General features: G+C 42.8%; 1 long non-coding RNA gene across 1 annotated transcript in view; it reads left to right on the top strand.

Annotated features, from left to right (window-relative positions):
- Window positions 1–24,776: 24,776 nt before the first annotated feature.
- LOC308475966 overlaps window positions 24,777–25,601 on the top strand; it is a 5,118-nt gene continuing 4,293 nt past the window's right edge. The window contains exon 1 of the long non-coding RNA XR_013985591.1: window positions 24,777–24,889. This is a non-coding gene — a long non-coding RNA (uncharacterized lncRNA). The remainder of the gene's footprint in view (window positions 24,890–25,601) is intronic.

A 25,601-nucleotide genomic window follows, 5' to 3' on the forward strand; every position in this document is an offset into this window, starting at 1 on the left:
ACTCGAAATAAACCTATAGAGAAAGATTGCTGAAAGATTTTTGCAGTCATTTGTCAGAAATAAAACATGGTTGAACAACCTTGCATGCTTCTTTGTTCTTGATCAGCAAGAACGTTTAATCCAGACACACTGAAAGCCGTTTGTGTGCTTTTGCGCCATCTAGCATACATACAAGGAAACAGTTCTCAATACAGATTATTTGAAGAGGATGATTATGAATTTGTACAGTTGCCAGTACAATGGGACTAGAGTTCTCCATGCAGTCTTCATGATTCCATAAGGCAAGTATATGCACAGTCATATAACTACAGCTGGACAAGCTCCCCTCTGTTCATGTCAAAGCTGAGCTGTTTACCCCAAAGTCAATAAATAGTTATGTATCCTAACCAATCCAAGCAGCACTTCAGGGCATCCGTCAGCAATGCAATGGACACGTTGCTCCATGGCTTTGTTAGATGGCTGTTGAACAACTGCCCCAAGGGAAAGTAGGGGTAAGAGTCAAAGACCCACCCTCTTACCCTATTGATTTCATGTGAGATGTTGGCAACATGTGTCATGAGAAACTGACAGACAGTGATATTCAGAAATATTCTAAGAACTTCCTTTCCTATACTGATGTGCTTCCCCCCAGGATTAATGCCTAAGTTAAAATCCCCCTGACCAGTTGCTGCATGTCAGCTTGTCTGATTGAAACTGGCGCTTATGTTGTTAGTTGAATATGTTATGCATCAGTGATTGGGTTTTGCTCCATGAACCATTGGCAGGTGGGTAATAAATGGAATTACCTATCTCTGTCTTCTGTGTGCTTCTGGCTCAGCCTTTGGTCACATAGGTGATAGCAATCTGCTTCCTCCAGAAAGAATTTTGCTAGCCAGCATGCTAGTGAAATATAGCAAGTGAGCTACCTGCAGGCCTCGTGCCGATACTTAATTTAACCTGCATTGCCTTTGGGAATAGAAAGCAGAGTCATTCTGGCCTGCTCTTTCCTCTGTGGTTTCCTCCGTTTCATTACATTGTGAGAATTGCATTGACCTTTTGCTTTTATTTAAGTTTAATTTTATATGGCTGTGGGCTTGAAAATGAGACTTCAGTCGGATACAGAATACACACCAACGTGTTGATGAACTATATTGACACAGTCGTTGTATTTCTACTTTGAAGTGGTCTCAAAAGGAAAGCTTCAGATTGAGATGGAAATACATACCAAGCGCTTCTGTAAACTGGTGCTATATCTCTGTTTTGGGGAATAGGGAAGATATCTAAGTGGGCTAATCATTCAAAGGTTCAGAAACATACTGCATTTCTCAAAGGGCAATGTGAGGAAATCTTAATCAGGTTCTGTGAGGAACAAAAATTAAAAAAAATGGCTGCTTCCTAATTTCCTGACTTCTCCCACAGTGCAAACAATTAATGATACAGCAAAATGCCGTCATGTAATTTCGGTGCCCTGCATTTGAACTTAAATTTGATTTTAGCTAAAATATAAGGATTATGCTAGTCAACTAAACTGTGCTAACTTCTTTCAAAATTCCTTAGAATTGTGTAGCCAGGCAGAAATTCTCTGTTTTCCATAACATTGTGCTAGGCAAATTTTGTTGGCAACTAGTGAAGTTGTCGAATATTGTAATGAGGTACTTTGAAATAGAAATTTGATATGCTCATAAACATACCATTTTCTGAATTGGCCCAATTTCTCCCCTTTAGTTCTTATCTCACTTGAATAGTACAATAATTCAAGCCAGGAAAGAACTCTTTCATCACTTACCAGGCTTGTAATGGTGATGGCAGTACAGCATTTCTCTTTCTGGTGCTTGAAGTCCCCAGAAGTGCCCAGAGTGCTGGGGAATGTATTACCCAGCTTCCTGCAAATCTAGCAGAGATTCAAGTGCTGCAGTCATGTCTATCTTTGGGATAGCTAGCACCACAACTTTATTCAACATAACAGGACCTGCAACAATCACTAACACTGTTCCAGACACTACTAATACAGGGGCCTATCCATAATCATGGGGTGGTATGAGAGGGGTAATACCTCTGGTGGGGGAATTGTCATGCTCCTTCTGCAGTTGTTTGTCCGCCTTTGGTCTCCATCCTGCACTCAGCTCTTACGTGTGGTTCTTAGAAGCTGTGAGTTGGCTAGCTAAACCAAGTGAGGGTAGCCAATGGGTCTCAAGCCCTCATTGAGTTAGGGACTTCCTCTACATGCGAAGGATTGAGTGGACAGAACCAATAGTGGGTCCAACAGTAAATGAAGCAGTTTTTGCACATGCTTTAGAGGGAGGTGAGGAGCAGATGGGGCTCATCAATGTGGGAAGATAAAACTCTGAGAAGTAAAACTCAGATCCTGATCCTAAACCTCTGCTGTCTTGTGGGATATCTTCAGGAGAAGAAAAGGCTAAGGAGTAAACCCTGCCCAAATCTGAAGTGGAATCCCTAAGATGGCTGGATGACGCCTTCCAGTAACTCCTGTAGCCAAGCTGATGCCAAATGTTTTGCTTGGATTTATTTTGGACCCCATCAGCAAGGCTGAGGGAAGGACCTTGTCGTCTTGGCAGCCCAGGACCTCCATACACACTGACCAGACTTGTGCCCTGGAAAGGTCACTTCGGTTTGGTTTCTCCCTGGTGGCACACTCTCTTGGGATGGATGGGTGTCACCAAATCCCTTCCTTGAATTAGGGCATGCCATACCTGTTCATTTTGTCCCCCTCCCCATTATCAACACTTCAGGTGTTGAGGGAAACCTTCTTGAGGTATCTGCTCACTTCCATGCCCTAAGCCTAGGGGTGGGCAAGACACATTTGCTCCAAATGGGTTCTGTTCCCTGCCCCTGTGTCCCCCAGGCCTGATGGTCAAGCCTTTAAATTCTCAATCAACTTATATCAGTATCTACCAGCTGGTGGGAAGGGGTGTGATTGTGCACTTGACCTTTCATCAAGAGAATCACAGCTGCTTACTGGGAGTGAGAGGGGGAAGTGTGAAGTGAAGGGGGGTCAGTTCTGTGCAAGCACAAAAGCAGGGGCACTTGAACAGCACCAGTCCTCCTCCTATCACTCCTAGTAATTGTGGGACTAGCCAGGTACAGAAATTTGGTTTGATGTCTGTGATTAATCTAGTGTGCTATGTCACTGAGGAAACCTAATGGGAAAGCAGAATGTGTTGATGCATTGGTGCTGTGAGCCCTTCTATCTCATGCACAGATGGTTGCTTGGTTGGTTGGTTGGTTGGTTGGTTGGTTGCCATCCTTCTGTCTCGGGAGACAACGGAAGAGTGAGCCTTTGAGGATGAGGTCAAACCATTGGAGAATTACAATGCTTGCTGTGGTGTTAGGGACTGGCTGAATAAAGAGGAGTGGTGGTGGGAGCTGTTAGGCCAAGAACCCCCTAAGGAGGGATCTGAAGATGACACTGAGAGCTGGGAGTCTGTTGGTGGGACACTGAGGAGCAGTCAGCAGAAGGGATGAGCTGAGAGCTGATAGAAGCAGGAGACTTGAGTGATCAAGGAGGTGTGTGTCAGGAGAAGTTGGACCCTCCAGGACAGGAGTAGAAGCTGAGAGTCACAGCATGAGTGCTGACAGTCCCCAGTCCTGCTGACTCTCCTCCTCCTTACTCAAGGAAGATCTTGCATGTTGTTGAGCAACTCAGCAGATAGGCCCAATGGAGGAGCCCACAACCTTTGTCTGCTTGGGAGGGATCCAGAGGAGAGAGCATGCCTGGAGCTTAGTTTCAGCAATGCCTTTATTGAGTTAAGACGAACTAGGGACATTGCTGTCTTGTTTTTCTGCTAATAAAAAGCTAATAGCATTCTGTGCGTTCCACGTATGTCCGGTGGATAACCTGGCTCCTTGACAACTCCTTGACAGGTGGCTGTAGAGCCCAATATGGAAAAGACCAAAGCCAGGATATGCGTTGAAACACCAGAAACTTCTCAGAGAATGAGATGCATATAACAGCACTGTTGAGGGCTATGACTGCTGAGCAGCAGTAGTAATTGTTCGGTGGTATGAAGTATTTGCCTGGACTAACTTGTGAAATGCATACTACATGATTTTATCTTATTCTCTGGAAGTGTGTTGTCTCTTGCATTATCTTTTTCTTGAAAACTCATCTGCTTAGTTTTCTCATGACCATGATCTCCACAAGGCTGCAAGCTCCAGAGAATTCTCTGTGAGAAATGGATATTCAACAGATAATTTTAAGTATGATAATACTCAGCTGAAGGAAAAAGTAGAGCAGAGCAAAACATACCTACATTTAAGAGATTTCCGCCTACTCTGTGTAATATTTGCTGCTCTGAATTCTGTATAATTATTCATACAAAACCGTGGCTGTGTTCTACTCTTACATAAAAACAAAGTGTCTGCTATAGTGCTGTCGTTTCTTTTCTAACCCTTGTCACATAGTTCAAAACTGCCTGTAATCAACTTGATGGAAGAGTCAGAAAATTAATGTTGGTACAGATTATCTTCACACATTTGTAGACCACCACAGCCCCTGAAAGTGATTAGCCTTTCTTTTCTACTTAAAATATATCTCAGAAGAAAGCAGTAATTTTTTTACAAAAAAGTTTTGAACGAACACACAATGATTTTCTGGCTTTACAACTTGCCACTCCAGCAAAAAGACAGGAGGATGTTGTAAAGCCATGAAATCATACTTTAATTTCATAATATTGGGAGAAAACAACCCTACCTACAACAGCTGAGTTTAGAGCTATCTGCAAATCTCCAGCCATAGTAAAATAACACACTATGCATGACTGGAAAAAATACACTGTAAACTGACAGACAATTGGAATTCTTTCATTGTAGTACTGAAAAAGAAAATATATGAAGGAACCTTTCAAGAGAAAGACAAATATTGTGTATTTTTTCCCCCCGGTGGGCTTCTTCTTCCTTGTAAGATTAATTGCACCAGAACCAAGAAACAAGCCACAAATGTCACTGGACCTTTAGATGACAAATGTGTGAAAGGATTAATGAAGGACCTTAAGGAGATTTCAGAGAAGCTTAATGAACCCAAGCCAAGGGGCTACACTGCAGGGCAATGCGGTGCCAAGCCAAAGGGGGCACCGTAGGACATTGCAACTATGACATAGTGCCTGCACAGAATGGAAGGTGTAGGGGGGTTAATTTTGGCATCACAAGGGTGCCACTGAAATTTGAGAGACCAAGTTCTACCCCTGATATTTTGGTAGCAGGAGACTCACAGATGCTCAACCACCTTCCTCCTTGTTTTAGCAGTCCTAAATAGGTAGTAGTAATAAGAGCATACCAAAGCTGCTGTACGTGGCTGAGGGCTGTGTGTGATTCACAGGTGGGGAAGACCGTAATTAGGGCAGTCTGGAATGGTTAAGAATCACTCCACACAGAGCAACCTGACCATTTTCAAGGATGTGCCCAGATGGAGAAGATAACACCTGATCGGATTTGTTCCAAGACACAGATTTCCATGTGCTGGAGGAATGGCCAAGCCTCCCCATGTGCAGCAATTTATAAATATGAAAGCTGGGCTTTAGACTTACTCCCCACATTTATAACCTAACATAAGATTTAACTTTCTATTGATATAGTAGCTTCTCAAAGTGTTTTGCATACAGATTTCAGTAATCCTTGCAATTATCTTACTCCTAGATCACTCTTTTAACAATGCTATTATTTTATGTAAGCCGCCTTGGGGATCCTTCAGGATAGAAAGGCAGAGTTGAAATTAAGCTAATAGGCAAGTAAATATTCACAATTCTCAGTAACAGTTAAAATGATGCCCCAATCTATTGATATTATATAGTGGGATTGTGAAATATCTATCTAAAGTGGCCATTTCATAACCCAAATTAGCATACCAATTATAATTATCCTAAGAGCAGCGGGTGGGAAGGAAGAGAAGCCTGACCGATGCATTTAAATAGACTGGAACTTGTCATCCATATGCAAGTATTTTGGCAGTTTTTTTGCATATAAATATCCATCAAAAACGAAAAACCCTTTCTCTTCAAAAATCCTTTGAGCAGCCTTAGCAAAATGTATGCCAGCCACAGCACTCATTGTCATCTCCATCATATCAAATCCTTACCTCATGCAGATATGTTCTTTCTCTCTATTGGAATTGACATTCTCAGGGGGCTGAGGTGAACGGTGACAAACAGCAGCAGACACCTGCAGACAGCATAGCCCCAGTGGTATATGAGCATGCTCTCAATTGGAAGTGACATCCTTGGTAGGTGAGGGGAACATGTGGAGACAGATATAAGGTGCAGGTAAACTCTCCAAAAATGCTGTAGATCCAGTGGAGACATGGTGAAAGGAGCTTCCAATACACTGTAGTCTTTCCATGAACTCTGTGACATATGTCTCCAAAGAGATCAGCACACATAGTAGACTTGTGTTTAGAGAGGCTCAGTTGGAAGCTGCTCCCTAGTGTGTAGGGACGCGGGTGGCGCTGTGGGTTAAACCACAGAGCCTAGGACTTGCCAATCAGAAGGTCGGCGGTTTGAATCCCCGCGACGGGGTGAGCTCCCGTTGCTCGGTCCCTGCTCCTGCCAACCTAGCAGTTCGAAAGCACGTCAAAGTGCAAGTAGATAAATAGGTACCGCTCCGGTGGGAAGGTAAAAGGCGTTTCTGTGCGCTGCTCTGGTTCACCAGAAGCGGCTTAGTCATGCTGGCCACATGACCCGGAAGCTGTACGCCGGTTCCCTCGGCCAATAAAGCGAGATGAGCGCCGCAACCTCAGATTCGGTCACGACTGGACCTAATGGTCAGGGGGGTCCCTAGTGTGTATTTATAGGCCCTCATTTCTTGTTAACAATTTAGCATGTTCACCATGTCAAACACAGGCATGTAGAAGAAACAAAGAGTCTTGTGTCACCTTAAAGACTTGAAGATACCCCAAGACTCAACAGATTGACATCGCCACTCCTCTGGCAATTGGCATGCACATAGCAATCATATTTTCTGCCCAACATCTGCATCAGTTCTTAGGAAGATTTTGTTGCATTAATGGCCTGAAAGGTACTTCACTATACCTTACTGAATTGGGAGGTAATATAAGAAACAAAACATAGGAGAAGACGGCACTGTTGCTTCTCTTCTTGAAAATGGGGTCTTTGCTGGCTCAGGGAGGAGTTCATACTGTGAGCTCCTCCCATTTGACCCTGTGGTTTCTTTGATACCTTGTTGTACAGGAAGGGGTGTATGGAGTGTTAGGGGAAAGGGAGTTAGGGAAGAAATGCCATGTTCCTTCTGGGGTAGTTTGTGCATCTTTGATCTCCACCCTGTACTCACCTGTGGCTCCTAGAAGCTGTCAGCATCCAATGGCGACCACACCCCGGGAACAGCTTTGACTGGCTGCATAAACCAGATGAGGGTAGCCAATGGGTCTCAGACCCTTGGTAAGTTAGGGACTTCTCCTGCATGCAAAGACAGGCTCTGGTGAATTGAGCGGACAAGACCAATAGTGGGACAAACAGTCCAGAAGGCAGATTCTGCACTTGCTGTAGAGAGAAGAGAGGGACAGATGGAGCTCATCAACCTGGGAAGGTAGCCCATTCTAGGAGAAGGAAAACTCTGATCCTAAACCTCTGCTGCCTTATAGGGTATCCTCAGGAGAGGAAAGGGCTAAGGAGCAAACTCTACACAAATTTGGAGTGGAGTCCCTAAGGCAGCTGGATGGCCCCTGGATATCCTGGATATCCTGCAATTCCTGCAGTCCAGCTGGTGCTAAACTTATTGCTCTGCTTTCCTTTGGAGGCAGAGAGGGGGTTGTTGTTGTTTGGGCAGCAGCAGAGGAAGCTGCTTGTGCTCCTGGGGTGGCGTGCCCAGGGGTGGGGTGCACTGCGGGGCCTCTGGAGTCTGCCTGCCTCCTCCCACTCAGCCGCCCTACAGCTGGGAGGAGGCAGCGGGTGGACTGTTTGGGCAGCGTGGAGCCTGTGTGCACCCTAGTCTCTCCCAGGAAAGATGCGTGGCTCTGGCGCACAGCAGGCCCCACAGTGAGTGCCACCCAGCATTTTGTCACCCCCTCAGTGGTGACACCTGGGGCGGTCCGCCCCCACCGCGCTCCCTTCCTCCGCCACTGTGTCTGAGCAGCCCAGGACCTCCACACACACTGCCAAGGCTTGTGCTTTAGAGAGGACACTTTGGTGCTTCTAACACAGCAGTTTGACCTTAGCCCTAGAGGCATACTCCATTATCTCTCAAGACAGATGGATGCCAACAACAACAGGAAGGAACCTCATTTCAGCATGAATATGACTGGTATGTCTAGAATATTTTTTAGGTCTGATTCTTACTGAGGTACTTAATCTGTGTCTGGAGTCACATACCACTTAAGACTGCATGTGGGACTTGCTTATTTGAATGCTTTTATATGCAGGAGTATTCTCTCCACATGAAAAAATGTGAGAGAGAATGGTTTGGGCACGCTTTCTCCCCGGTGTGATAGTTTCTGTGGGCATGGTTTCATTCCTTTCCATTTTTTATGGAGAAGCACTAAGCCACCTGAGATCCCAGTTGTAGTCTGGTGCAGCCCAGACACATAAGAATGAATAAACAACGTAATACCTAAAAAACCCCAAACATAATACTGTGAGTCTGAGGACTAGTTCATACTTTTACAAGTATGTAGGCTTCACATAGAGCATGGAGCTTGTGTGCACCTTAATTTGTCCCTCATGCTATTTAACATTTACATGAAACCACTGGGAGAGGTTGTCCGAATTTCATGGTTCGGTGTCACCAGTTTGCTGATGACGCCCAGCTTTGGGGAACTGACTGCTTTTAATGAAATGGCTGGTGTTGTGCCGTTTTTATTGTAATTATATCTTAATTGTATTTATTGTAATTATATCTCGTAAATATATCTTAAATAAATATTATATATGTATATAGTTTTAATTCAATAAATGTTGAATTGTATTTTAATGATGTGTATTTTTCTATTTTTTATCTGTTCTTATTTTTATCTGTAAGTTGCATTGAGCCAGTTCAGGGAAAAGGTGGGGTACAAAGAAATATAATACAGACAATAACCATTTCATGTGGGGGTTCCGTTCCCAGCCCCCTGTGCATTGCCAGAGCATGTATCAGTGTGCTCTGCCCTGTTACCCTCTGTTCTGCCTCTCTCCCATTCCATCCACCCCATTCCGCCCCCCCGCTCTACCCCTGTTCTGCCTTCTTCCAGGTCCAAAAGGACTCACGCATTGGCAACCACACATCAGTTGGATGCACCTAAAATGGTCACTGCCTGTACTATTAATAATAGGAATAATAATAGCCTTGCTGTACCCAGGTCCTTGTGGTGTGTGTGTGTATGTACATCCACATGCAAGTAAGCCCTATTTGCATGATCCAGCAACCACTTCTCCATAGCAAATGATTTGCATGTACTGTATGTATACGGCATCCATATTCACAGATGGCACAGTCCCATTAATGGAGGAACCATTAATGAGCACTCTTTGAGTTCAGTCAATCAATCAATCAGCTACATTGACATTATACAACAAAGACACTACAGTCATATTCATCAAGGTAGAATCTACCATTTAAAACAAATCTTCCAGTTTATAAAGCCTCAACTGTAACAAATAAGTTTGATATAAAATAAAAGTGAATTCTGACTCAAGTGCTTTTGGAGTAGCTTACAAACATTTATTTTCCTTGTAAATTATTGGGACTTTTCATTTTAAAAATACTTGAACTTTAAAGGAAATGAGAACCGGTGAGGAAATGTTCGGTATGTAAATAACCACTGTAACATTTACATTAATACCATCCCAGCTTCATGTGAAATAGCAAGGAGCCCCCCCCCCCCTTTAAGGGGAGATTACAAAATAGCATCTCTCCCAACCTCAATATTTCTTCCCTGTAATAAAAATCTCCCTAAATAGTATTAATCTGGATGGTATGGAGGCAGGTCAAAATAGCAAAACTCTATCTAGCATCCATTTTCACTGCAATTTGGAAATATGTTCTTATTTGTGGTATTTTATTCACTACTTGTGGGATCATAAAAATAAGACCAATAATAATGATTAATTTTTACTGCTCAAATAAAACTGGTCAATAAAACTAATTTGATGCTAATCTAGATGCAAAGTGTACTGAAATTGGATACAATGTATTTTACAGTAATCCTGTTTGACTCTTAGAACTATGACATGATGTTTTCCTCTCTAACCGAACTCAATTTCTGTAGCTCATTCTTTGAAAATGGAAGCTAAACAGCTACCAGAGACGCCACAAGACATCTTTATTTGGTTGCAGAGTTGGAAGTTTAGGGGAAGCATGGGATTATTTATGTCAACATTTTAGCATATTACCTCTCTCACTCCAGGTATACTGCTTCTCAGCATGGAAGTCTGATTTAGATATCACTCTCTATCAAGTTTCCTTAAATGTAACGGAGACAGGTCAGGATAAGGGCATGCTTTCCACTAATAACAGAAAATAGAAAAATGATTCTTCCCTGCCTGCACCCAAATTTTCAAATATGGCAGAGGTTGAGAGTTGCGTCTGTGCAGTTTCCACAGAAAGGCTGTGAATGAGATTTCCCCATATTCCTATGCCCTTCCCTCCTTTTGTTACTACACCACCAGTGTATTACATTCATGGGTGAAGGATGATAACTGAGCTGCTTTAGACAGACAGTATGAAATAATCCTGGATTGGCCAGGCTTGTATAAATACTGGGATCTAGGTCCTCCGCCCTCACTTTATCAAGAGAGCATGCCCTTCTGCCTTATTGACATCTGAGACCTGCTCTCAGATCCAGTAACAAACCAGGACCTAGGATGAAGAGAGAGAATGTACTCTCCCAGTCTAAATTTGGGTATTTATGGTCCCAGCCAGGTCCTATCACATGCAAATTCAGATAATTATAGGCATGTTTCAAATGCTCCTTCTGAGGTAAGGTGCTCAAATGTGCTGTGACATCTTGGTGTCTGGCATTCTTTCATGAAATAGATTATTTAGCTTTAGTCCTGAGTTTGGGACAGAGGTGATTATGGTGATACTGACTGATAACCTACATTAGGAACTGGGCAGGAGTGTGCATTCCTGATGGGTCTGCTGGATCTTTCAGTGGTTTTCACTGCCACTGACTGCCAGACAAGGATGGGTCTTAGGGGCATCTTTTATGTTGGTTCCAGTCCTCCCTAGGAGATCAGATCAAGAAAGTGGTGGTTGCTATGGGCTGCAGAGCAACAGCAAAGTGTTAAGTGGGCAAAGCTATGTGGGCCAGGAAACCTACCCTGTAGTCCCTAAGGTAGCCTACCGCCCTCGGACATGCTTTTACTGTTTTTAATGGTTTATTTATTGGTGATAGTTTTATCTTTGGATGTTGTTAGTTCGCTGGAATACCACTCTGGTAAGTGGAAAGGTGGGAGATACTATTCCAATAAGTACTGAAAAATGAACCCCACAAATTTAGCTCAGAAGATATTTGGGTGGCTCCTCAGAGCTTCTTTTCATGGCCATTTTCCAGTGTCTGTGAGAGAGCTATGTGGGGTAATGGTGCTCAGAATAACTCCATGGTCTTTGAGTATGAGCATTTTCCTGCCACGCAGGAAGCAGCTGCTACCATGCTGGTAGATGGTCATAAAAATGACCTCAGAGTTGTACGAACATACGCACACCACTCCATGAAATATCACTAATCTTATCAAAATACTTTTAACTTCCCAGGAAATTCTGGCACACATATTGCCTCAACAGCCCTCCTGAAATATTGGATGCAGGCTTTTTATATAGGCATAAATGACTCAACAAGGAGAAAGCTAATGGAGGATTAGGTCTTATTAGAGGCAGATTGGCTTGAATTTCATTCAGATTTAATAAAAACCCTTGTATATAACAATAACCACCAGCAGAGAAGGATGAACTCCAGAATTGCCAGCGGATTAGCAAATGCAATGCGAGTCCCATGTTCTTCATTAAAAGGGTCACAATAACTGTAATAATGCTATAATAGAGCCAGTGAAAAGCAGCAAGGGTTAGTTACATATACTTGTCTTCTTTCCCTGGTGGACTTCCCATTTATTTCTTTGTGCTTCTCTTTATGAATATGCCCCACAAGAGCTTTTGATCTCTCTAACGTTCTCTGTTAGAATGTAGGGAAACCTTAAATGCAGTTTTTCAGTCAGATGCTAACCTCTTTCTGAGGCTATTATTCCACTGAAGAGAAACACCGGTAAATGATTTCTTGGCTTTTATTATACAAACATTCTGAACCATCCTCAGTGGAGGATGCCAAATGGTCAGAGGAAAAATTGCTCAGATGAGTGTTTATTTAACCTCTGGGCTACTTGGCCATTTTCATGTGTGTATAAAAACCAGACATTGCCAGATTTTATTGAGCAAAGCTCAGCAGCAGCATTTTCACTGTGCATGTGTGAACTGCTTAGTCTACCTATTTACACTGAATTTGGTTACTAAACTCCATTGCAATGAGAAACAGCATTCCACATATCATGTATGAGACTGCAATATGTGTGAGTGTGAATGTGAGTGTGAATGTGAGTGTGTTTTCTTCATACTACTGCCAAGAATGTCTGTTAAGCTGAGGGAAGCAGTTAGCCAAACATCAGGAGGAAAAAATAATATAAGTGTAATAAATAATCAGTGAAAATATCAGATTCTACCCATCTGAGATTAACCTAGATGTAACTGCAAGGGTGGCTGAGTTTCTGTCAATAGTATCTCCTAGAGGGGTGAATGGCACGGTTTAGCGGGAAGACACTCCAATGAAAATTTCTGTTACTATATATTTTATATGGCTGCTTCTTTGTATATGGTTTAAAATTTTTGTATGTGAATGTTTTAAGATGGTCTGTATCTGTAATGCCTAATAAAGGTTTGGAGAAAGAAAGAAAGAAAGAAAGAAAGAAAGAAAGAAAGAAAGGCAATAGATAATTATAATGTGCTTGTGGGAAGAGAGTTATTGGTTTATTTTTGTTCTTGTTTTATTATGTATTTTGTGTCCTCATTTTGTATCTTTATGTTGTAAACTGCCCTGCGATCTTCAGATGAAGGGCCACAATTAATTAATTAATTAATTAATTAATGGTTCTAGTGTGGCTGTGAGAACAAACAAAATCTGAGTCCACTACTACTGCCAGCACCTACCACTGAAACAAGCCAACAGTTTTTGCATACATGTTTTACTTTGAAGATCAGTATGACTCTAACTGGTTAGTTGGACATGGCTTTAAGCCAAGAGAATACATGCTATTTATCCTCAATGATTTTGAACGCGCAAGGCAGCACAGATTCTGTTAACTTTTTATAGAATCTGAATATCCAACTAATCTCAGATCTCATTTATGTAATTGTTGGGTTTCAAAAGCAAGTGTCAAGCTATATTTTGCTTGAGAAAGACTGGAAGTGTTTCTGAAAAATTACAGCATGCTAGAAGTAGTTGTTTCCTCTAGTGCACCAGCAAATAATACTCTGGATAAACTAAACTCTCGCCCAGCTCCCATCCATTTTTGCTACCATGGCAGGCCTTTGGGCCAGAAGTTCAGGGCCCAACTCACCAGAACTGGCCCAGGTGAGGTAAACCTTGCTGACCCCTGATCCAAAGAGTGCCCCTTTAGACCATTTAGTCTAGAGTCCATAAATACCTATGCTGTACTACAACTCCTTTTCACCAGGAGCAAGTGGGTGAGTTAAGAGGAATCTTCACTTCTTCCTTAATACTGGTAGCATTGTAAAGCTTTTATTTAAAAGCACAGATCCCTGATAACAGAGAGAAGACTGCTGTCAGCAATGACAGTAAGGCTGCCTCATTGTCTGCTTAGGCAAATACAGAATTCATTGCCTGTGATATCCCTAGGTACCTAGGTAGGTGAGAACAGAAAGCATAGGAGCCAAGGGGTCTTTGACCCCCCCCAATAAAATATTTGCGGGGCCAGGCCCCTCAAAGTTGATGGGCCATTCAAGTGGCTTGTGTGCACGCAGTTATGTGGGGTGGGGCTTACCTGACTCCCCCCCCCCAATATTGGCACCCCTGACAGAAAGCACTTTGTGTCAAAGCAGGAGGAAAAAAGAGGAAAAGCCAATGGGAGCAATGCAGTAAATGCCAGGTGATGGTTGTGTTATGGGATTTGAAGTTACATCTCTAATATCGTTCCCCTGGGAAGGCTTGTTTCACGAGGTGTCACTTCCCAGAAGGCAGTGGCGCAGTGTGGGAGGGGAGATGAAGGGGCCATAGCCTCAGGCCCCCTTTTTAAGGGTGCACAACCAAGCGCCCCGACAACAGGCTCTCTCTGAGCAACCCCCCCAGCACGCCCCGCTCACCTGCCCCAGGCGGCTTGGGCTTATGCTCTGCCACTGCCACATGGCCCTGCTTTGGGGCTTCTTTTAGGCATCTGGGGGCCTCTATGAGGGCAGAATGTTGGACTACATGGGCCATTGGCCTGGTCAAGCAGAGCACTGCCTATGTTCTGAGACTAGGCAGATAACTACTATGAGCAGGGCTTCTCAGTAGTACCCGACATTGTTTCATATGGATTTGTTTCTGTATGATCTGGTCAATTTGAGCTGTCTTGAGAGCCCTTGTGGGCATAAATTATTGTTGGCATCCATCTGCCTCAAGAGGCAATGAAATGTGCCTCTGTGGGTGAAGTCATACTGCTACATTAACAGCACTGAAGTGGCTTCCCCTGGGTGCAAGTCTGGGCAGTGTGTATGGAGGTCCTGGCCTGCCCTGACAACAAGACCCATCTCTTGGCCTTGCTGATGTGGTCCAAAGGAAAGCAGAGCAATACGTTTAGCACCAGCTTGGCTGCAGGAGTTGCTGGAAGAAGCAACTGTCTTAGGGACTCCAGATTTGTCTAGGGTTTGCTCCTTAGCCTTCTCCTCTCCTGAAGATATCCTGCAAGGCAGCAGAGGTTAAGGATCAGAATTTTCATTCTCCTAGATGGGCTACCTTCCCAGGTTGACAATAAGGCTAACCATGGTGGGAAAAGATCTGGACTCCTCTCTTCTGCAAGCAAATGCTAGCTTCAACCAATCTGGTCAAAGTGATTGGCATTAAGTCTATAGTAAGACACCGCCCACTCTGTTGCATAGCCCAAATACCTGCATTCCTAGGGCCAAACTATACCATAGATGTTAAACTATACCATAGATGCTAATGTAAGGTAAAGGTAAATGGACCCCTGACCATTAGGTCCAGTCGTGGCCGACTCTGGGGTTGTAGCACTCATCTCGCTTTATTGGCCAAGGGAGCCAGCTTACAGCTTCCAGGTCATGTGGCCAGCATGACTAAGCCTCTTCTGGCGAACCAAAGCAGCACACGGAAACGCCGTTTACCTTCCCGCCAGAGCGGTACCTATTTATCTACTTGCACTTTGACGTGCTTTCGAACTGCTAGGTTGGCAGGAGCAGGGACCGAGCAATGGGAGCACACCCCGTCGCGGGGATTCGAACCACCAACCTTCTGATCAGCAAGCCCTAGGCTCTGTGGTTTAACCCACAGTGCCACCCATGTCCCTAGATGTTAATGTACATAACAGTAAACAATTTATTTTTATTTTATTTTTTTGCTGGCAAAGCTGATAGGGGTTATTTGCAGGAAGGAAAAGCAACTGGTCACAACAATAACAAAAAGAACCCTCAATCTATTGTCATAGGTATTTGTATGTAATGTGCAGTTTGGCCCTTAATATCCACAAGGCAATGTAAGGCGTGTGGCATAAAACAAAGAATCATGCTCCTTAATTCAGTTTGTGGGTTAAAGCAATTCAATAAGCAGTAACAGCTGTGGCTTTAATCACTCAAGAAATAAACCCTCTCATTATTTCCTGCCGCATATAGAGAGACAGAATGTGATAACTATACACCAAAAGGAAGGAGGCAATCAGTGGGGTATTTATTTCCTTTTATAGTTATGTAGTCTCCTATTTTCCTGTAGAGTAATGTGCACTTTTCAAATTTATTGTTGACTTAGAGGCAGCTAAATATTCATCAGCAAAATTCTAATGATTCTTTTTACAACATAACAAAGGTTAATGTTGTATTCTTCAATAGATTTATAAAAACTCGCTCACTATATTAATGCTCAGTACATTAATTTAATCATTTTACGTAGCCTGATTATGTTGTGCCCTGCCAGTTAAAACGTGTGAAAAGGCAAAGCAGTTGGGTAAGTGGGGAACATGCCGTAACTGGAGGGTGCCCACCAACCTTATACCACACTAGACCTATCCTTATCGGTCCCATGTCACAACCGAGGCCTGCCACATATCCACAAATGATAGCCTGGGCTGTCAGAATTATTTCCTTCATATACCAAGTCTACAAAGGACCCCAAACCCACAAGAAATCATCAGCAACCAGATACTTTCTAGAAACTGGTTCACACCAACCAGAACCTTCTAATAGTCTGGTGGCCAATGCATTATATATAAGAAACAGTGATAAAGAAGGAAAGATCCCAATTCCATTTAATTCAAATTTTATGCCCATGTTTGTTAACTCCTAAATACATTATCCACCTCCTCATTTATTTTGCTGATTTGCATGCTGCCTCAGACACTGGCACCATCACCCATCTGCCCCCTGTATTGTTCTTCTACACATCCTTTGTCAACCTTGTCCACTGCACAGCCCAAGTTTGTTAATTTGTGCTAATTTCTCTACACTAACTGAAAACATAAAGGGGAAGCTGAGGGCCAGTGTTCATCTAGGTAGCCATGGTTCTCACAGTATCCTGAGCTTGAATTGGAACCGAATGACCAGTGGGGAGATGTATGAAGGCTAAGATAAAAGTGAGCACAATCTACATGACTGTATAGTGGAAATGGGTGAACAACACTAAGGGGTTGACCTTAAAGATCCATTTGATTCTTGAGCATTACTGTCCAATGCTTGGAAACATTTGAGGGATTATCTTGATTATAATGGGGCTTTTCAGAGGTAACTACCTCCTTGTGGAATGCTTATCCACCTAGCAGTGCCAGATTTAGGCACCTAAGGCACAGAGCCCAGGGGGTGCAAAATTTAGATGGTAGGCAGCCTGGTGACATCATTATCTAGTTTTAAGCACTCAACTTAGAATTTCCATGCTTTTTTGGTCAATGAGTGAATTTGTTACCATCTTATTTTTTCTTTTAAACCAGAAGATTCTTCTCTCTCTCTCTCTCTCCCCTCCCCCCACTTAGCAGAATGAAACCCATATGTTTAATGGGCACTAAGTACTTTTAGAATGGATATATCAATTGTTTAATGTAATACTTTCCCAAAAGTATTTTGGCCGATGAGAAAAGAAATATTGGACATAAAGTGCCCTGCTGGATGGTATTAACATTTCCTGGCTGAAAATAAAGTTTTAAAATAGATATTCTCAAACATTATCATGAGAGGAGATACCTGCTTTAATTATGAAAAAAGTACTTGATTTTCTCTTCAGTATGCATCACTTGTCCCCCACCTAGTGCCAACAAAAAGCCAAATTTCTTACCGTGATGGGCAGGAAGTAGAGGAAACCTCCACTCCTGACTGATGCAGCACAGTGTGTTCTTGGAAGGCTTGAAATCACACTGGAGAAAGGCTGAATAGTCCTGCATTGCAGGGGGTTGGACTAGATGACCCTCGGGAACCCTTCCAACTCTACAGCTCTCTGTTTCTATATGATCTGTAGATTCATCTGCAAAATGTGAGTATAAGAGAATATTTCCAGAAACACCAGGGAGGAACTAAACATCAGACTGCCACTCAACACAACAATCATGTGTTCATCTTTACCATGCAACTTGTAGCAATGGAATTTCCAGTGCTGTTTTTCTAGAAAACATTATAATGGCAATGGCACCCACCTGAGAGGTGCCAGAACTGAGTTCTGGTGAGTTTCAGCTGGAAAAAAGCCCTGGAAATTTCTGATATTGCAACATACATTTGCTGCCTTTATGCCATTGCTGTATTTTACAAGGAAGAGGAATGGGCCACAGTTTTGGACAATGGATCCATATGTTATACTTCCACCTGCACACCATGCTCATGGAATGGGAGTGAGATTGCATCCACTGGCCTCACCTTCAACAGCCATACACTTCACCTTGAGAGATCATGCATACATGTGGTAGAGTTCAATGTCATGCTATTCCCATTGTTCCACTATGCAAGTGCTGCAGTTTGCCAGATGGAATGATCTGTCCTCTGCTAACCCCCACTGCCTGCTGCTGTTCTGGGGAGTCTCCTGACCCTGCCCAGAGCCAATTTCAGGTGGCACACAGGGGGAGGAGGGGGTCCCCATTGCACAAGCAGAAGTACTTGCACAGGGCTTTCACTGATGGGGCTGGTTCAGTGAATCTCTCTCTTAAAGAGTGAATTGCCTTCTAGTCTTGGTCACAGTGCCAGTCTCCAAGAGTGGTGCCAATCAGGGCCTCCTAACATGCATTTTTAGAAACAGGTTTCTCTAAGATAGCATCTGCCATTGCTAGGGAGCTGTCATTGAAAATATTACACAAATGGTATGTGACACCAAGGAAGGTAGTTCTTGTTGGGAGACAAAGTCCATCATGGCCCCCAAGCCGGCTGCCGGACAATCCATCGATCTCCCGTGGGCACGCAGTATCAGCAATTAGTGACATGAGCTCCAGAAATAGCCCAACATCTAGAGCCGATGCACACTCTCTATCAGCAGATAATGCACAGCAGAAGTCGCACTCAGGAGAGCATTATTTACAAGTTTTATTCAGCGTTGATCAGAACAAAGAAAAACATGACTGCCTGCTTCAGTGTCTATGATACAGAGAGAGAAACGAAAGCAATAGGAAACATAAACATCCTGTAAACAGGAAATGCGCAGACTCTGTGACTCACAAAGCCTGCTCCCTTTTAAGGTGGAACGGAAATATCCTAACAGTTCTAACCAACCCTTATATTTTCCCTATATGTTGAAGAGGTTGTGGTATGGTCAGCACATGCCTCCACACATGGTGGAATTTCCCTCTGTTACAAGGGGTTTGGAAGTTGTCATGGCAGGAGATCAGTGAGGTTACTGGTCAACGGATACATTTATTTCTGACATTTGTGTTGCTAAATATGTTTCTAGATTCTTGGTCATAAAGAGCTGTTGAGTCATTTTCTCTGGGCAGCACGAGCAGTAGTAATAGCTCAGAATGGGAAAACACTTCAGAATATACAGTAAATATTGACCAGTGGTGCCAAAACCTTTAGCAATGTGCTCTTTTAGAGAAATTAACACAAAAACTAAGGGTGACGAGGGGACAAAAGATAAAGGACTTATTTGACAAAACATGGGAATTGTGTGTTGATTAATAAGGTATAAAGGTGAATGAGATTTTAGAGGAGGTGCAGTACCTCTGGTGAGGAGAAACATTGTGCTCCTTCTGGGGTAATTCTTCCACCACTTTGCACTCAGCTCTCACCTGTGGTTCCTAGAAGCTATCAGCATGCGACAGCACCAAAACCCCGGGAAACGGCTTTGCTGGGCCAGCTAAACCAGGTGAGGGTAGAATATAGGTCTCAAACCCTTGCTGAGTTAGAGATTTCCCCTGCATGCAAAGACATGTTCCAGTGGATTAAGTGGGCAAGACCAATAGTAGGTTCAACCATCAAGACGGTGGTTTCTGCACATGCTGTAGAGGGAAGTGAGTGGCAGAAGGAGCACTCATCAGCATGGGAAGGGAGCCCATCTAGGAGAAGGAAAACTCTGATCCTAAACCTCTGCTGCTTCATGATTATACTCATTCATGAGATAGGCTTCAGGAGTAAACCCTGAATAATAATATCTATCCACTGCCTTGTGCAGTATCTTCAGGAAAAGAAAAGCCTAAGGAGTAAACCCAATACAAATCCGGAGTGGAGTCCCTAAGACAGTGGGATGGCTCATTTCGGCAACTTCTGCAGCCTAGCTGATGCCAAACGTACTGCTTTCCTTTCCTTTAGACTACATCAGTGAAGCCACGAAAGGAATCTTATCATCTGGGCAGCCCAGGACCTCCATACACACTGCCTCAGAGTTTTGTTTTCCCATAGTGCACTCATCCATTGCCCCTCAAGACAGACAGATGCCAATAACAAGAAAGGATTAGGCCTGCTCCTCCACCCCAATATACACTTTTGAATTATCTCTTCATCTCAAAACCCTGTAAAGAAAAACTGTAAAGAAAACTCTGCAAAAGAAATATAAAGGAGAAAGAAAATTATTAGTATTTATAGCTATTGAACTGTCTTAAGCCTGTTGTGTTAATAACTCATCCTTTGAATCTGTTCTATTTTTAATGTGTACTTTCAAAAAAGTTTTATTATGAGCTATTTAAAAAAGAAACGCACATCCTTGCGTTACACTTTATGTTGTGGTATATATGTGACACATATTCTTGCCATGTAAAACATGAGTCACCTCTAATTCAATCTTCAGTTCCTTTTCCTTGTGTGTAGATACAGAAGTATCCTTGGTGATTAGTGAATCATCCTTGCAGGCTCTTTGTTAACATGTCCTCATTAAAGAAAACGTTTGTGTTGCTTTCAACGATTCCACAGCATGAAACCTTTTGAGTGAGAAGTTCATTACTAGATATATAGACCTATGGAATCCAATCAGAAGCTGGAGTGGACCTTCCTATGGAGTTCCTCTAATGATAACATTTACTTTCTTTCCTGTACATTTGTGGAAATGATTTAACTTCCTGGGAATCTGAACATTCTCATTATGCTCTAGTACAAAAACATGTTTAGAAGTATGGAAGCAATGATGCTGGCAATATATGCTTTTCTTTTCCTTTCCATCTCTCCCTACCTATGAGGAGTGTGGCTTTTTTCCTCCTTTATTTATTTCCCAGACTTAGAAACTGCCCTTCATTACATTGTAGTCTGAGTGTGATTTCCAATACAATAATACAGGCAATATATAATATATACATCAACACCCACACTCAAAATTTATTTAATAGAATATACTACCATACCAAGCAGTAATCAAAAGAAGATTAATTATAGACTAAAAGCTTGACACCACTTGAAACCAAGACAGCCCAGTTTATTGTTCCTACAAGGGAATGTGACTGGTGCTGACAAAGTTTCCCCAAACCTTGCCTACAATGTAATTCAAAGTAAATTTGGTAGCTCTTGTTTTGTAGACAACTGAGGGATATTAAGTAGATCAGGCTAGCAAAATTTATTTGGAATCTGTTGATTCACACCAGTGCTTTTAGACATAATTTCTACCCACTCCTAGGCTAAAAATATTCAAACCAAACTCATCCCTCCGGGATTTAAAACATTTACAATTACAGATATTGTAAATTTCCATGTTGTTGTTTGTTGTTGTTTAGTCATGTCCGACTCTTCGTGACCCCATGGACCAGAGCACGCCAGGCACTCCTGTCTTCCACTGCCTCCAGCTGTTTGGTCAAACTCATGTTAGTAGCTTTGAGAACACTGTCCAACCATCTCGTCTTCTGTTGTCCCCTTCTCCTTGTGCCCTCAATCTTTCCCAACATCAGGGTCTTTTCCAGGGAATCTTCTCTTCTCATGAGGTGGCCAAAGTATTGGAGCCTCAGCTTCAGGATCTGTCCTTCCAGTGAGTACTCAGGGCTGATTTCCTTCAGAATGGATAGGGTTGATCTTCTTGTAGTCCATGGAACTCTCAAGAGTCTCCTCCAGCACCATAATTCAAAAGCATCAACTCTTCGGTGATCAGCCTGCTTTATAGTCCAGCTCTCACTTCCATAATTACTTCTAAAACTGGTTGAGTTTTGGACAAGGGGTCCTAACCCTGACATCCCACGTTGCGTGGAGAATTGAACACAGCCACATCCTTTTACGAAGATTCAGAATGTAGGCATTGTTTCTTGCAGAGGCAACAGACTGTTTGGATCCGACGTTTATCAGCTGTGCACTTTCAGAGTGGCACAAAACACCCGAACATACTGAAAAATCCCAATTAACAAATTTATATGCTAATGTCGTTAGCTGAGCTCAAGATCGAGTAATTGATACTGACATATCTGGATTTACACTGCTTTTTAAGCATCTGTGGCCAATTGGCACTTAACTTCTGAGTAATAGAAAACTCTGATAAACTTCAGGAGGAACTCCTCTGAACATAAAAAGCTCCAAACTATAGCAATTTGCCATTCCTTCTGAATGGAGGACTCTTGATTTTAATGAGCTAAGTTCTCCTTTGTTTTTGTGATGCAAGATGTCAAAGAGAAAACCAGCAAAATCCATTACCCATCAAGGGCTAGAAATTGGAACAATAGATTCTGCGAGGAGGTTTGTACATCATTGTTATTGTACAGGTCAAACAATCCTCACGCTGCAGATCTGATATAATAAAAGTCTGGTACAGCATTACTGCTCTTGCTATTTCATTCAGCACAACAATGAATAAATGCTGTTGTCCTGCTGTGGAGGGAGGTTGAAAGACAAGTCAACAATGCACCCATAATTATATTGCCCTTTCTCTTTTCCCATGACAGCTTAATGTTATTCGTTGGTAGGAACAATAGTCAGGGTTTTGTGAGCCACAAGTCTGCACAAATGCTGCTAAGCATAGAATGTGGCATTAGGCACAGCCCTCAACCTGGAATATAGGAAGCTGCCTTATACCAGGTCATGTTATTTACCCAATATTGTCTACCCTGTACATTGTCAACCTATATAATAGCGACTCTGCAAGGTCTCACAGTCAGAGGTCTTTCCCATCACCTGCTACCTGGCCTTTTAAACTGGAGGTGCCAGGAATTGTACCAGAGACCATCTGCGTGGCTTCTCCCCCATGATTACATTATGCCGACGAAAAGTTTGCGACAAGAAATGAATTTGCAGGAGATGCCTATTACTGAGAAAGGAAGTTTTGGCACATGGTTGCCATTTTCAGTAGCAACCCACAATAGGCACCATGACTGGCTAGGTTAATGGACTTGGGGTGGTGGTGTTGCTTTAATGTAGTTCCTTTGCTATGTATTTTTGTTATGAATAGTTGAATATTTATAACTGCCGTTATTCTTGTTATTTTGCTCTTGACTTTTATTTGTCTGGGAACTGCCTTGATATTTGCTTTTGGAAACAAATGGTGGTAGAAATTCTTTTAATTTCTGGTCCTGAATGGGGTTACTGTGCCCCTGAAGGACCAGGTGCGCAGCCTGGGAGTCATTTTGGACTCACAGCTGTCCATGGAGGCGCAGGTCAATTCTGTATCCAGGGCAGCTGTCTACCAACTCCACCTGGTACGCAGGCTGAGACCCTACCTGCCCGCGGACTGTCTCGCCAGAGTGGTGCATGCTCTAGTTATCTCCCGCTTGGACTACTGCAATGCGCTCTACGTGGGGCTACCTTTGAAGGTGACTCGGAAACTACAACTAATCCAGAATGCGGCAGCTAGACTGGTGACTGGGGGCGGCTGCCGAGACCACATAACACCAGTCTTGAAAGACCTACATTGGCTCCCAGTACGTTTCCAAGCACAATTAAAAGTGCTGGTGTTGACCTTTAAAGCCCTAAACGGCCTTGGCCCAGTATACCTGAAGGAGCGTCTCCACCCCCATCGTTCTGCCCGGACACTGAGGTCCAGCGCCGAGGGCCTTCTGGTGGTTCCCTCATTGCAAGAAGCAAAGCTACAAGGAACCAGGCAGAGGGCCTTCTCGGTAGTGGCGCCTGCCCTGTGGAACACCCTCCCATTAGATGTCAAAGCGATAAACCTGACATTCAGAAGACATCTTAAGGCAGCCCTGTTCCGGGAAGTTTTTAATGTGTGATATTTTAGTGTATTTTTGGTTTCTATGGAAGCTGCCCAGAGTGGCTGGGGAAACCAAGCCAGATGGGCAGGGTACAAATAATAAATATTATTATTATTATTATTATTATTATTATTATTATTATTAAAAATAATGATGATGGTACTCAACCTGGTGCTGAATGGGTTTGCAACCCTCCAGTCCAGGGGTGCTTACTGATCTAACTTGGTCATTGGAGACACAGACTGGAGGACGGCTTCGGCTTATGCACCAGCTGTAGTTCAACCTGGCCAGAGATAATCTGCCAGCAATGATCCATACCATGGGAACCTCCAGATTAGACTACTGAAATTTGCTATATGTGGGTTTTGTTTGAAGAAAGTGCAGTTAGTCCCAAGTATAACTGAAATGCTATTAAACGGGACTGGGCATTTTGCCTGTATTTTGTCAACTGCAAGTGGCTCCAAGCCATTTTCAATCTAAACCTGTCATGGCCTGAGACCAGGACATCGGAAGGATTACTTGTCTCCTCATGAGCCTGCTCATACACTTAGGTCTTGCTTTGATGTATCATTTTGGCCCCAGACTTATTTCCTTTGGAGATTGCTTTTGCTAATGTGTTGCATTTTTATTCTTATTTCCAATCACTGTTTTTATATTGCTCCTTTATAAGGTGGTGGTCTATTGGTTTCCTTCCTTCCTTCCTTCCTTCCTTCCTTCCTTCCTTCCTTCCTTCTTCCTTCCTTCCTTCAATTTGCCTTACTGTTGTTTTAGTTTCATTTTAACATGACTACTTCCAGCCATCTACTACTAATGCCTCCTATCACTTAGAGAGATGCATCACTTCCCAAAAGAATCAGCACATGTCAGGAATGGCTTGGGAACAGTCATGGTGGAAAATCAACCACACTGAGGTCTTTGTAAAGTGATCCTCATTCTGTAGGATTGTAAGGGAAGAAGTTGGGACAAAAGAAAGGCAGATTCCATAAAGATCATTAGAGGTTCTGAAGGCTTTTGAAGTGCTGGCTTCTAATTTGTTAAATCCATGAAAAGTTGTAATTGTTTAACACAGGATAAGTTTGTTGGCGTTCCCTTGAAAGAAATGCTTTCGCTGCCTTGCATGGCCACAAGAAGATTCTTCCTTTGTTTCTCATCACTGGCTCCCACTACTTCTCCCACTTCGCCACCCAGTAAGTAAAATTTACAATAAAAGCAGGAATGGCTGCCTGCTGGGAAGGGTAGTTTAAGGATTAGGATAGCTGGGTGGGTAAGATGGAACCCACTTATGCTGGCCCTGCAGTATTACTATTCTGTGGTACACAAGCTGACGTTCGGTACAGAACACTAATAATCAACTTTTAGTACCTCTTTCTGCCCAGCAGAGTTACTTACCGTCTGTTGCAGCTTTGTTAGCTCCCTTGACAATCCTAAAATATTCACTGATGAACCATACCCTTCCATGCTAAATAAATAAATAAATGTGTCCTTTCCAGCTGCCTAAATGCAATTGGGTTTTAAGGTCACCATTGTTTTCAGATTTCATATTTATTCTGAAGTTAAATCTTCAGTCTAGGTTTTTCATTGCCTCCTTCCTTCATTGTTTATTTCTTTGGCATTGATTTGGGCATCTCCAGTAATGCATAAAAATAACAACTTATTATCAGGTTCTTCTTCAGACCTAAACATAATTATGAAGGTGAAGCTGTTTCTTTAAAACTATTATTCATAATAACAGCCGCTAGTTACTGCTGAAAGACTGGCTGTTGTCCTTAACTATTGTGCTCAAGCCAACAGAAAATGTCATTATACAATTCAGTATTTGTTGTGTTTTGGTTTAGTTGCATGCACTTCACAAAGTACTGAAACAAGGAAATGAAGGCCTTGTTATGAATTTATTTTATT

The sequence above is a fragment of the Podarcis pityusensis genome, assembly GCF_964106645.2.
Source record: "Podarcis pityusensis genome assembly, chromosome: 4".
NCBI classification, from domain to species: Eukaryota; Metazoa; Chordata; class Lepidosauria; order Squamata; family Lacertidae; genus Podarcis; species Podarcis pityusensis.